Here is a 13,871-nt window from a genome sequence, read left to right on the forward strand (position 1 = left end):
TCTGGCCATAAGCATTAGAAAAGCCGATTTATTGTATATGTGTATGAAATAAACAATGTAGGCTTACTGATTGCTGATTGTTTATTTAATAATAAGCGTAGGCAACTTGTTACATAATATTATTTTACTGTTATTAAATTAGTCTAACTGTAGACTTTAATACAAACTTACGTACCATCAACGCAGCCGAACACAAGTCATTTCTCCCTTTCCTTTGAAACGTAACATTATTTGTATTAATCTTTAAACTTCGAGAAAATCTGTGTTCATCTTCTATTAAGTTACATTCAGGGCCGGCCATCGGGGCCACCATCGGTACATCGGGTACATCGGGGCCGGCCATCGGGTACGGCGGATGCTGTGCACCGGGGCCCCGCGATTGAGGGGGCCCTAACATTGTCAAGAATGCACAAGAAAACTCGACAATATTCCTATCGTTGTCAGTATGACGAAAAGTACATTTTATCGTAAACATTATTATTGTAATCTCTGAATTTCGACAATCTTCAAACTAATTCTCGGTGATGCGAATGTTTAGTTTTTGTTATTTGATTCGGGAAACTCCCGAGGATCCCCACCTAAATTCGACTTTAAAATAAAAAAATCTCAATACCATATAGCCCGCNAAGCTTAGCCTGAGTCACGTACTCCTAGTCTTCGGTAAGATTTACCCACCGTCTTCCTATCGAATTTACGATTTAGAAACTGATCATACCTGCATATCCTGTTAAAAAAGTTCCATCATAGACACAGAGTTGTTCGCTATCCAATTCAGTCGAAAGTCCAGGTAGTTCATTAATCGGATCACGTTCGGGTCACCACTTTGTCATTCAATCCTACTGATGTTTAGATCTAACATTAAGCAGGCAAACACGAACAGTAACAAAAAAGAACTTTATTAGAAAAGGTTAGAACTGTCACAGACATCCTCGGGCAACACCCGGACAAAATCCAACGAACTTTCGCGCCTTTTCTTTTTTTGACGTTGCCAGCCACTCTTGTTGGCAAGTGTTGCCAGACAGAGTTCGTGATCTCTGGCGCTGGCGGCCACAAGCTCATTTCATGTTGTGTACAATGATGTACAGTATTTTCGCCAAACCCAGTGGCGTAACGAACATAACTGGCGCCCGGGACACGACACTTTATTGGCGCCCCCTCCAGAAACACATATAGTTTGTCTGGAGACCATTTGGGCGCCCCTCTGCGAGTGGCACCCAGTGCATGATACACCCCCTTGCATCCCCCTCACTACGCTACTGGTCAAACTCCTCCCTTTTAATTACGTATACGATAGTTAATGAACCTCTGAAATTGAAGAAAGACTTTAAAAGGTTTTACAAATAATGATTTATTCACGTGAATAGTAAGTAGGGTTATAAGAACAAATTTATATGCCACTATACTACTAAAAAAAAAGCAACAGAAAATTCCCCGACCTCCTCCCTCTCCATCACGTACAGTATAATGTATCAATAGTTTTCGCGATCCACTCCTTCCTTATAAAATTGATGAAAGTATACGGGTGATGACCTTGATTTCTCGTGTTTTGAAATATAAGAGATAAGTGAGTTAAACAGGAGCCTTAAAAGCATTATAGAAATATTGACCTCGTTTACATAGTGACTGTTGATAAGCCACATGTTGAGAACTAAAATGATAAGCGACGGTTTGACAACGGGAAAATACAGATGTATACGATAACATGTGGATCTGAGTGAGTAGACATTGTGTTGATATCATGGCGGTTCGTGTTTTTGTTTCGGACTTTAATTAATATGTTACTTATAATTGAAATTAAATTTAATATAATAATTAAATTTTGATTTTGTGTAAAACATAACCACTTGAAATTTTAACTTTGGAGTTATTTTAGTAACAAGATAAGCTTAGATAGCAACGTGATAAACTTTTATCGAAGCTGAAAACATACTAAAACGTTTTTAATTATTTATAATATTTTGCTAATCTTTAATCGATTGTTTTAAAAAATCGAAAAAGTGATTTATATAATTTAATAGGTTAAATTTTGATGTTTTATGCTATAATAATGGAAATGTTTATCAGACTTTGTAATTTTTACGTCAATTTAACGTCATATTGATGGATTTTCATTACAAAAAAGTAAGAAAGACGTTAAAGTGTCGTAAGAATGTACAGAATTACAGTACGCTCCGCTGATTATAATCACAAATATTGTTATTCGTCGTTTAATGTTATCAGAATTAATGTATCCCAAAGCATGTAAGTTAATAATAATTATAACTATTATTAATTAATCTTCAAGTTTGTGCTTTTTAATATCAGATCAACAAAACTAGAATTTTCATTAGTCTTCTTTTTTTACCCCAAGTAATGTTTTTAATGAGTTTTATCACTATAGACGAGTTATAAACTGATTAAAATAAATAGATTTTTACAGTATGATAACGCCAATGTACTTTAATTTTTCGACAATGAACACTCCTGTATCTATGATGAAAATAATTACTTAGGAAATACGATTCTGAATTAATATTTACTCTATCATCACATTAACCCTCTTACCTAATCATATAATTAAAAATTATGAAAATCATCTTGAGTTCAAAAAATTAATATAAACGTATTGCGTCTAAATGAAATGAATTGGATTATTTGTTGTTGGATTATTAGATGAAACTCCTCTTACACTTAGTTATGAATTATTTTCTATTTTATTAGAAATGTTTTCAGTTTTTACCGCAAGAATCATGTGTCACCCTTAATTCCGTTTTTTTACTAACCGATCCCTATTTTCCCCCTGCTAAGCTTTTCAAAAGATGAAATCATGTTTTAGATTGAGCTGATAAACGTAAACAAACGTTAAATCTCTATCCACAATTATTCTAAAGTCACTCCAGAGATGCATTAAGTGGGCTATCGTTAAGATCTCGGTACACGTTCGGATAACATAGAAAATAGTTCTTTAACTAACTATTCTTGTAGCCGAGACGATAAAAGGCGTCAGTCTGCCTCTCTGGGAGATCCAGAATTGAATCTGAGCAGAGAACCCGAGGAATTTTTATGGGCGATCTGCGTTTATATGTCGGATCTCGTTTCTCATCACCCGGCCGTCCCATTGTGAGCCTGGCCGAACCCATAATGAACCTAAAAATCTTAGTGCCCTTAGGGCGAAAAGACAAAAACGAAATAAGCTATCATCATTCCTGCCATACATTGTATGGCAGGAATGATGATAGGGCGAAAAGACAAAACCGAAATAAGCTATCATCATTCCTGCCATACATTGTATGGCAGGAATGATGATAGCTTATTTCGAGGCAGGAATCATCATAATGTTATCATCACCAATACATTATGGCAGGAATCATCATAAGCTATCACAAGGTATTATCAATCACCAATACATTATGGTAGGAATCATCATAAGCTATCATCATTCCTGCCATACAATGTATGGCAGGAATGATGATAGCTTATNCACTAAGAAGGCCTCTTTCAACAAACCCATTATGGATTTGACTATGCCCACAATAGGGCAACCAGGTGGTAAGGGATGAGGCCCAACGTATTTAGATGGACCACTCCCTGAAAAATTCCTGAGGATTTTTTGACCTGTTTGAATTCAATCTTGGGTCCCCCAGAACAGTAGGCTCAGAACCTTGACTGCTCGGCCATTTAGCAATCTCAAAGAAGGGACTGTTGCAGAAAGGTATTGAAGTAATTTGACCAAAAGTAGTCATTGTTTTCCTCCTGGAAGGGAAGATGGTCAGTGACCACTAATTAATACTGGTCTACTATTAATTAATATTTGAAAAGTGATCCATGTTGTATAGATTGTGATGGCCTTGCATGTGATCAAATTTGCTAACTTTAATGTCTGAAAGACTTTATGTAAAATAAAGTCTTTCAGACATTAAAGTTTGTTTAAATAAAAAAAAAAAAAATGTGAGAACAATTGCTTTTATATGATGATAAAGTGTGGGAAGTATGTTCTGTAAATATCACGTTTATAGAAAAATTATTGGGCTGCAAGTTGAAAAAATTGTAGACCTATGGATTCTGACTGTCGTCTGCCTGTTTGTCTGTCCTTCCTTAATCTCAAGAAAGGAATTAGATAGATGAAAGTTGAGACCAGATATGGAAAGCTTAGAGGCAAGAGGCTAAGATTATTATCTATTGGCAAGCGCCAAATCCGACAGAGGGCGCTGTTTTTGAGCCAAGATGGTTGCCGAAACAGGTAAGGAGCCGACCACGTGTTTGTTCAGTGCCTGAACCGATTTAGTTTCTATCGGTGACGACTACTGCGAGGACTAAATGAAGAACAAATCATTGAATTTATGTCAAATTCTAGACTATATCGGCGACAGGAAACGTTGTCTTGTAGAACGTGAAGTCGTTTTGGATATATGTGACGTACACACACACACACACACACACACAAAACATAATGTGTGCTACAAACTTTTGACTGGCCTATGTTGTATAAGTGCTGAATGACTCAGCAGGGCAGCCTTCAGATTGGCACTAATTTTAACTGTTATGATAAATAAAACTTTGTTTTTATATTGGAACATTGTGTATACTGCTTAAAATATTTAAATACTTCTCACCTGTTAACGTGTAATAAACATGCTATCACATGTTTACAAAAACACGACAGCTCCGCTTTGCACGTGCATTCTCCCTGTAATTGAGATGTATTAAAATGCCAATATCTGAGATTGCAACATTAAAGCAACAACATGAACTTCGGTGTTGTTGTTAGTTTAATCCACAAAATACGATGTGTCCGCATCCAAAACGGCTTCACCTTCTACAAGACAACGTTTCCTGTCGCCGATATAGTCTAGAATTTGACATAAATTCAATGATTTGTTCTTCATTTGGTTTTCGTAGTAGTCGTCACCGATAGAAACTAAATCGGCTCAGGCACTGAACAAACACGTGGTCGGCTCCTTACCTGTTTCAGCAGCCATCTTGGCTCAAAAACAGCGCCCTCTGTCGGATTTGGCGCTTGCCAATATACAAACTTCCAGTTTGGATCAGAAGTCACACTACTTCAATTCAAAATTTTCTCCCAAATGGAATTAGATAAATAAATAGCACATGGAAATACTCTATTAAAATAGGACTTGAAATGAGTAAAAACACCTTGTAATATGTACAACAATATTGGACAGTTGTCAGTCTTAAATATTAATTAATTAATTAGATTATTGTATTAATTTTTTGGAGATAGTTTTTTATTATTATTATTATTATTGTAATTTAGGATTTTAATGTTAAAAAATTTGTTAACTATATTCTAGAGAATTCCATTTTGAACATTTCTTTACAAATTCAATATTATGTTTTCTGAATTCGAACACAATTTACCTGACAAAGGCTCATAATAAGAGTTGAAAAATGTTTAGTAAAGAAATTTAAATACCCCAGTAGTAAGGTGGTTTTTTTATATTTAATGCAAGTTATCTTTAACTACAAGCAACAGATTTTGATTTATTAATTCTGAAAATTAAAATTGAAGCAATTGCATTGCCTGAGAATATTTCAAAAAGTGCTGTGTTATGTGAATCCACGCTATACAAAACAAAGAACTAATGCAGGGATAGCAAAACATATAGTATACATGTCCAAAGTGGCACATAGAGAGAAATCATCTGGCACACAATGTATCATATGATTTCGATTTATCATCTGTCATTTTCAATCATCCCTTTGGCTTATCACTTGATCATCCTTTTTTTCAATTAGTTTTTTGCATTTATTCTAATTAAAACGTATTTGTTTAATTTATTTAGATATTGTTGTTTGAAGTCTAAAACTTTGGCATGTATTACATAGTGTATACAGATAGAGTAATTTAAAAACTCACGCCAAAAGTTGTGTAATCCTTGATAACGAGCACTGAGTTCAGCGTTAATACAATATTTCTTGTATTACAAGTACTTTCAATGAGTATAAATTCATCGTCCTCAAGCGAAAAAGAACAATATAAAGAAAAGAACATGCAGAGTGTTCTAAGGAGAACAGAAATTTTTAAAATTTTAACTCAAACATCCAGTAATATCATTAGTAACGTGCAACAAGCTTTTGAAAATGTTTGAAAATCTTAAATCTATGCAATGGGCAGTGCATGTGTTGAATTGCAACCATGCTAATTGTACGACATTTGGCACATTTTGTTGTTTAAACTCTGATATAAGGCTACTCATATCTCAGGCAAGTTGAGGGTGGGAACGTTGCATGCATCTGTAGTTATTGTGAGAAGTACCTCCCAAATAAATACAATCCTTCTGCTACTGCAGCACTTGAGTAATACTGTTTTGGACCACAATGGGTTGTAGTCTTGTTGTAGAACTTTTTTGGCGAGCTCTGTGGTTTGTCTTCTACAGAGCTCGCCAAGTGATAAAGAACAATATAAAGAAAAGAATATGCAGAGTGTTCGCATTGTATCCACTGATGAGGCTTACTTATGAAGCAAAATGAATTTGGAGTATATCAGTTGTAGAAAAAACGAAATAAAAATACTGCTAATAATGAAAGTTTAGGTTTTTTATCATTTGTTTATCTGTTTAACTTGTCGTGTCTCTTGAAGTTGGAAGAAGTCAGAGTGTATTTTTTTTACTTGTTTTTAAACTAAGAATATCCTTTATTTTTAGTATTTATATATTTAGATATGTTTAAATAAACTTTACTAAATACAAAGATGAATGTATAACAAAAGACAGTTAGTGTTAAAAGTTAAAATTTGAAAGCAATAATAATGACACCTAGTTGTTAGGAAAGCTAAGTACAATTTTTTTTTCTTGTCCATCAGTTTTCATTAAAGTAAACCTGACCAAAGGCATAGAATAATTTGAAAATTTCAATATTCTAAAATCTATTGGCAAGTTTGAGACAACGTGCATACTTACTTGAATTTAAAAAAAAAATCAAATAATGAAGTTTACACTTAAAAGTTGTGAAATTTTGTATGGAGGATTTCCAAAACCATGTTAGAGTGAAACTGGAAATCGTATTGTATGAGGGATATCCCCAATTTTCAAACTTTCAAATTGGATTTCAAATGTCTGGAATGCTGCTAGCAGTGTTCTGGGAGCTTATAAAGAGAGCGTACACACATTGCAGCAAAGTACAAGACAGACTCAAAGAATTAGAGCACGTCAAAAGAGTTAGCTAGGCAATTCGGAGTCAACCAGAATTCAATAAAGGCCATCATTAACAAAATTAGAATAGAAGTTAATGAAATTAATGAATGGGAAAGAATACAAGAATATACCATGATGGAATACATGACACTCCTAAGCAATATTTACAAAGAAATAGGAGCTGCAACAAACAAAAAGATGATTTTTAAAAGGAATCCAACAATATACCAAAGACAAAGAAGACATAGACAGAGCCTTATTGCAGGAATTTATAGAATACCCATACAAGACGAAAGGCAACAAAAAGAGCTTTACTACATCGGAGCCACAGGGAGGTTATTAAAAGAAAGGTTAAAAGAACATAAAAGGAACATACAGAAAGAACAGTCAGTCATTGCACTAGTGATGTATGTTATAGTAGAACTGACAGAGGTAGAAGTGGATTGGGAAAGAGCTAAAATAATAAAAAAGATTCAGGACAGACACCTTAGCCTTTCAACAGTGGAATAGACAGGTATGGTCCTTAGTAGTGGAAAATAAACATGCAAAATTTTTAGAGTATTTTTTCACGTGTTATTTCTCATTACTGTTTCAGAAAAAGATTTTGTAAACAGTTATGTCTAGTAAAGGAAAGTCTTTTTTTTATTGTTGTATAATTCATTCTTCGTGTGAATTTTTTTTCACGGTAGTTTTAGATTAGTTTTTGACGATACCCCTCAAAAGAATTTGACAAGTATATTTGTCCCTCACCACCAGGGCTGTGGAGTTGGAGTCACCGTGGAGTTTTGGCATTTTAGCTGGAGTTGGAGTCGTCAAAAAATCCACCGACTCCGACACCTTTTTCATTACCAACTTGTTATGTATATAAAACAGAAAAGCATTGGAATCATGTCAAATTTGACCCTCCATGTTTTTTTTGCAAATCTACACGTTTGAAGATATCCCGAACTCCTCAAAAAAGTCAATAAAAGAGGAAAAATTGTGTGTGTGTGTATTTTGGCATCTAATTTGTTTAATTTCTTTATTTTCTGTTCTGAGATATTAAACAATATCTCAGAATGGGTAAAGTTTAAGAAACGAAATGTGGCACTGTAGCTTGCGTGTAAAGGGGCATTAACCACTTTGACGCTTAATAACTAACTCCTGTGTTAAACCATCTGACTCCTCTGACCACTTTGACCACAGAAATTATTAGACTTCAAACAGGGTGAACAAAATCATGCCCCCCCCACATAGTCTAACATCGACACATATAGAAAAAAACCTCAAATCTTTTGCTTAATTAACTTGAAATTTCAAGGTGTTCTGAGTCCAAAAATGTAAAAATTTGGGAGGGGTCATTTTTTTGACTGTGCACTACACTTTGTTATATATCCTCTGTTATATATAACAGTCGGAAAAGTAAAAATTATATTACTTACAGGAGTCTTTTAGCTTTGAAATAAAGTTTCTACATTCTATCTTTATTAGAACTCTATTTATTGAATCTTTTATTCTGAGGTCACGTGATGACATCGGAATTTCCGGGTCTCTTTCGGTAACAAGTCTGCCCCTGGTTGGAGTCGGATGGTAAGGACGAGTCGGAGTTGGAGTCGGTAGATTTTTACGCGACTCCACAGCCCTGCTCACCACTGCCACATGATCGCTCTTGATGAATATATTCGTTGCTCACTGCTGAGTGGTTAAATATGCAGAAGCATGGAAAATATACAAGACCAACCAGGTAGGACAAGCAATAAACTTTAGTGAATCAAGTAGTCTCAGCGGCATGGAGAGCAGGCATAATCTGAATACTTTAGTATAAAAAGGGATGAACAGTTAAGGAATTAGGCACAGTTGTGTTAATGTTTTAATTATTTATATTTTATTTTTATTTATTCTTATTTTATATATATATATATATATATATATGTGTATGTTTGTACAAGTAACATGTACATATTATATTTTTACGGGCTTGCACACTATGAAAATTATGAAAACTATGAAAATTCAAATGTTCAAAATCATCCACAGCAAATTCCGTTTTATAAAAATTGAAATCATTCAATTTTTATTCCTGAGGAAGGTCATTTATTGGCCGAAAACATTTGATTAGTTAATAAAAAGCTGCATTTTAAAGGTTTTTTGTCGATGTTTGATTATTATTTAACTGTAGTTTGAAAAGAGGGAGAACCCACATGTTTGTTCTTTATTTTTATAGATGTTTTCTTTTTATTGCATCCCTTAGACTGCAAATATCAAAGTATAGTTCCTTGGTAATGGTTCAACCTTCCAAATTTAAATTCCTGATAAATAACTACCCTGGTAATCAAAATAATTTCAACATAATCATTTTTTTGCTTTTGTACACATTTCTTTGACTGAGATGATGATTTACATTCAGATGACTGATATTTTCTCTGGATCATGTAAAAAATACCATGTCTTATCTCTTGTGTCTATGTTGTTTAAAAAATTTTATCTGCATTAGCCATAGAAATTATACCATCATTTGTACTTCTTCCTGTTCTGAAGATATGATTCTTAGAACCAGGTGACAAACTTGATTGATTAGAATATTATGACAACTTCCAACTGATATTCCAACTTCTGATGCTATTTCTTTGATAGTTGTCTGTCTATTGCTATTAACAACATTTCAAACATAGCAATGTGATGAAAAACAAAATCTGTATGCTGTTCAATAAATACCATTTTGAAATCTTACAATGCTGCATGCACACCACAGAAACAAACTACTCATAACTACACTTATTGTTGGAAAGAAAATGGCTTGATTGCACCATTTATGGTGTGACATGGACACTTCTGCATTTTGATAATGCACTATCTTGCCTTTTCTCATTATTTTATGTGAGAGGCAATAGTTCTGAGAACTTTTTGAAACCACTTTACATATATGTGGATGCTTCAAAAAGTTTGTGGAAAATATCCATAACTAAAAATTGTTTCGAAGGATTTTGATTTCAATGCACTTGAACATTCTTGTACCAATGTGTTATGACACGTTCAAACATGAACCCTTAAATGCAGGTAAGAACGCAGCTCCACCAGTTGAAAGTCGAGCACCATTCAAGCAACATGGAATCCACCAAAATCGAGACCAGAACAAACATAAAGTTCATGGTGAAACTTGGTTGGGAGAATAGGCAAATCATTATTGCTCTGAAACAAGAGTATGGTGATAACGCTCCAAAGAAGTCAACAACCTACAAATGGATAAGTCACTGAGAGGTACCAATTTTCCATCAGTTGAAGATGTAAAAAGAGCTGCTCTGACATGGTTCAGATCACAAGACCCTCAGTTCTACTCAGACGAACTTAAAGGCTGGTATCAACGTTTACAGAAGTGTATCGACCTTAATGGAGCATATGTTGAGAAATAAATATCATAACTGAAATAGTTTTTTCATGCCATCCTTTTTCCATGAACTTTTTGAAGCACCTCTTACATATATATATATATGTATGTATGTATGTACAGGGTGTTTTTTTTCTAAACTGATGGTACTCAGAGACATCTGTAGAGCAATCTAACAGCTGGACTGTCACCAAATTTGGGATAGTGACTAAGGACGACATGAGAAAGAGATTCTGTGAAGAAAAAATGTAGTACAGGTAGGCCTCCTACAACGCGGTACCTTTACAACGCGTTTTCGCTCCAACGCGGTTGGAAAAATGCGGAAATTTTTATACAATGCGGTTTACGATATTTAGAAATGAATTATCTTTCACATAACAGAAAAATCGCAACAGATCACATAATACACGCCGCAGTTCGGTGTACAGAGCTAAATGTCCTCGAAAACGGCTGTTTGCCCACGTTGACGTGTTATTCCCATGAAAGTTTCAGGGGAAGACCGGTATCTAGACAGATGTGCATGTTACCATAAACACTCAAATATATCACAGAATTTTCGATAATTTATACTCTTTCAATAGGTGGGGACTGCAAAAATGGTCCAAAATACAATATAAACTTCTATTGGGTGTATATTTTTAACATAGTTAAGGGAAGTTATTTTTTGCTATTTTTACTGTCTACAAAACTGCTTGAAAAAATTTTAGCCATAACAATGTCGAATGAAAAGAAAGGACCGTCGTTAGAAAGGAAATTTATTAATATATCTCTTCAAACAAAGATAGAAATTTTGGATCAAATTAAAAATCAAGAACGGATAGCTGATATTGATAGGCATTTTAATTTAAATGAGTCAACTGTTCAGTCGATTAAGCAATAGGAAGAAAAGATTAGGAATTCAGTTGCATCCGGATCATCTATTTTTGCGAAAAATGTTTCTTGTCCGAGAGCACATATAATGGAAAAAAAAAAATGGAACAAGCGCTAATATTATGGGTAGAAGATATGAACAAGAAATGGTTGCCATTAAACAAAAGTGCAGTTAAACACAAAGCCTTAAAAATATTTCATTATTTAAAACAAATGGGACAGTCGTCAGCTGATGAAATCAGTGTTAAATTCATGGCTAGCAATGGCTGGTTTGAAAAATTCAAAAAACGCCATTCAAACGCCAAGTTTTTCTCTTTTTAGAACCGAATCCCAGTTTTTGTGTTAAGTTGGTGTCTCCTATAACGCGATTTCTTACAACACGGTATTTTCAGGGAATGTATCTACTGCGTTGTAGGAGGCCTACCTGTACCTAAATTTGCCAGTAGGGATGGATTTGGCACTGTTAACAGCTAAGAATTTGCATAAAATCTAGTTGCAATTAACAAACACACAAATGAATAATCAGACAGAGGTTTCAGTGCAATAATGAAAGTTTAATTAATCAGCAAATAATCTTCTCCCTCTTTCAATGTGACCACCGTCCTGCTGGACAACACATTGCATCCTGAACACCGTGCTCTCTATGGCCGAACGTAACATGTTCGCAGGAATGTTCATCACAGTTTGAGAAATGTTGTCGTTCAAGGTCATCAAGTTGGGGACACCACCAAGATAGACCTTGGACTTTAAGTAACCCCACAGGAAAAAGTTACATGGGGTTAGAACCTTCAACAAGTGCAATCGCAACATCACTAACTGTCTGTGCAGGTACGGTTTTTGCCCTCTACCAGGCTGAACTGCTAAGGATCCTGTCTCTTCAAATTTCTTTATCAAGTTATTCAATGCATTAATTGATAGACGACCTCTGCACAGGTTGTTACGGGTTCTAAACTCACGAAGATCACCTGGTATGCTTGATTGGTTAAGATGATAAAGTTTCTCAAGCAGCAGATGCTGAGGTAACGAAAGATGCATGTTGACTCTGCTGAAGTCTGGAATCTGCTTTGGACTTTTGTTCTTGTCTTTTAAGCTCAAATTAGGTGGCGCTGCTGTTGACCACATCATTGTGAATTTGGATTTTGAGGTTACAAGAAAGGGGATCGCTCAATCATACACATCTGATGGGAATACGTTTCCACATTTTTGCATATGATGGAAATGTATTCCCACCAGATTTGTGTGGTTTCAACAGTCTGCTCACACAGCTAGTGCATCAATTGACGTTATTCATCATCTCTTCCCTGGTTGCCTCATTTCCAGGTTCTGTGACATTCATTGGTTCCTTGTTCACCTAACTTATCCATGTGCGATTATTTCTTGTGGAGACACCTCAAGGCACGTGTATATGAGCATAAGCTCATTCTTTGCAAGAACTGAAGGAAGCTATTTGTATGGAAGTTGTCAAAATCATCTCCAGAAATGCATCACTGATAACAGACACTGCATTGGAGGAGATGTTTACCACACTTGATTCTGAAAAATGCTATTTCAATACGAACTTACATCTTCCAACAAATATCTTGTATAGTAACAATTACAGATATGATTATTTTTAAAATGTCCATCCTTTCTGCTCCACCTTACATATATACATACGTACATACGTACAGTAATTATGAATTATGGTAGTTACATGAATAGAAATTTGGAAAAGAATACAGTAATACCCTGAACTTACGCGATAGATGGGACCGAGCAATAACCGCTTAAGTCAAATTTGCGTAAGTCGGGGTATAATTTCGTAATTTGTGTAAAATCCAAGTCAGATGTATGTAAGCTAATAAATGTTCTCGTTAATCTTATCTTGTCTTTTGATTCGTTCACAGTTACAAGAAATCGCCACATAGTCTTGCAAGTCTCTGTAGATATAACAAACACAGAAATAAATAACACAAAATAAATTGTAGCTATGTGTCGATTCCACGCAACACGTTCAAACATGTAAGCTGAACAATAGTATGGGGGAGTGAGTAATCAAGAGTTGTGTGGCGCTCAAACAAAAGACGAATCTTTGAGATTTTAAAATCACGTAACTCCGGGTTTGCGTAAGTCGAGGTATTACTGTATTTAAAAATTAAACTCTTCTAAAGAGGTGATTTAATATAGTAAAACCTGTTTAAAATGGAATGCAATTATGCTGGTCAGAATTTTCTGGACTGTTACATTTATTGACATAGAAAAAGAAAAGTTGAAAAATAATTAAATTCAATGGTTAAATTCATGGTTAAATGGCACTACTTCATTCCCTGTAAATGTTATATCTTCAAAGCATCAAACATATAAATGGTGCACTGAGGCAAAAATGTGCATAAAATACATTTTAATTATGATTTTGAATTTAGTTACTGTTACTCAAAAACTTTTTCAATTGGTACCTAAAAAGTCTGTTTCTGTTTAGTCAAGTTTCTAGTTTATAATAGTATTTTACATAGAAAATCATGGTT

General features: G+C 34.6%; 1 protein-coding gene across 1 annotated transcript in view; it reads left to right on the forward strand.

The window, feature by feature from the left end:
* The first annotated feature begins 1,646 nt into the window (after positions 1-1,646).
* LOC111619734 (WD and tetratricopeptide repeats protein 1-like) overlaps positions 1,647-13,871 on the forward strand; it is a 52,431-nt gene continuing 40,206 nt past the window's right edge. The window contains exon 1 of the mRNA XM_023361534.1: positions 1,647-1,714. The gene's annotated coding sequence lies outside the window, so the exon portion shown is untranslated. The remainder of the gene's footprint in view (positions 1,715-13,871) is intronic.

The sequence above is a fragment of the Centruroides sculpturatus genome, unplaced genomic scaffold (assembly GCF_000671375.1).
Source record: "Centruroides sculpturatus isolate CEXI.00-Female unplaced genomic scaffold, Cexi_2.0 scaffold88, whole genome shotgun sequence".
Taxonomy (NCBI): Eukaryota; Metazoa; Arthropoda; class Arachnida; order Scorpiones; family Buthidae; genus Centruroides; species Centruroides sculpturatus.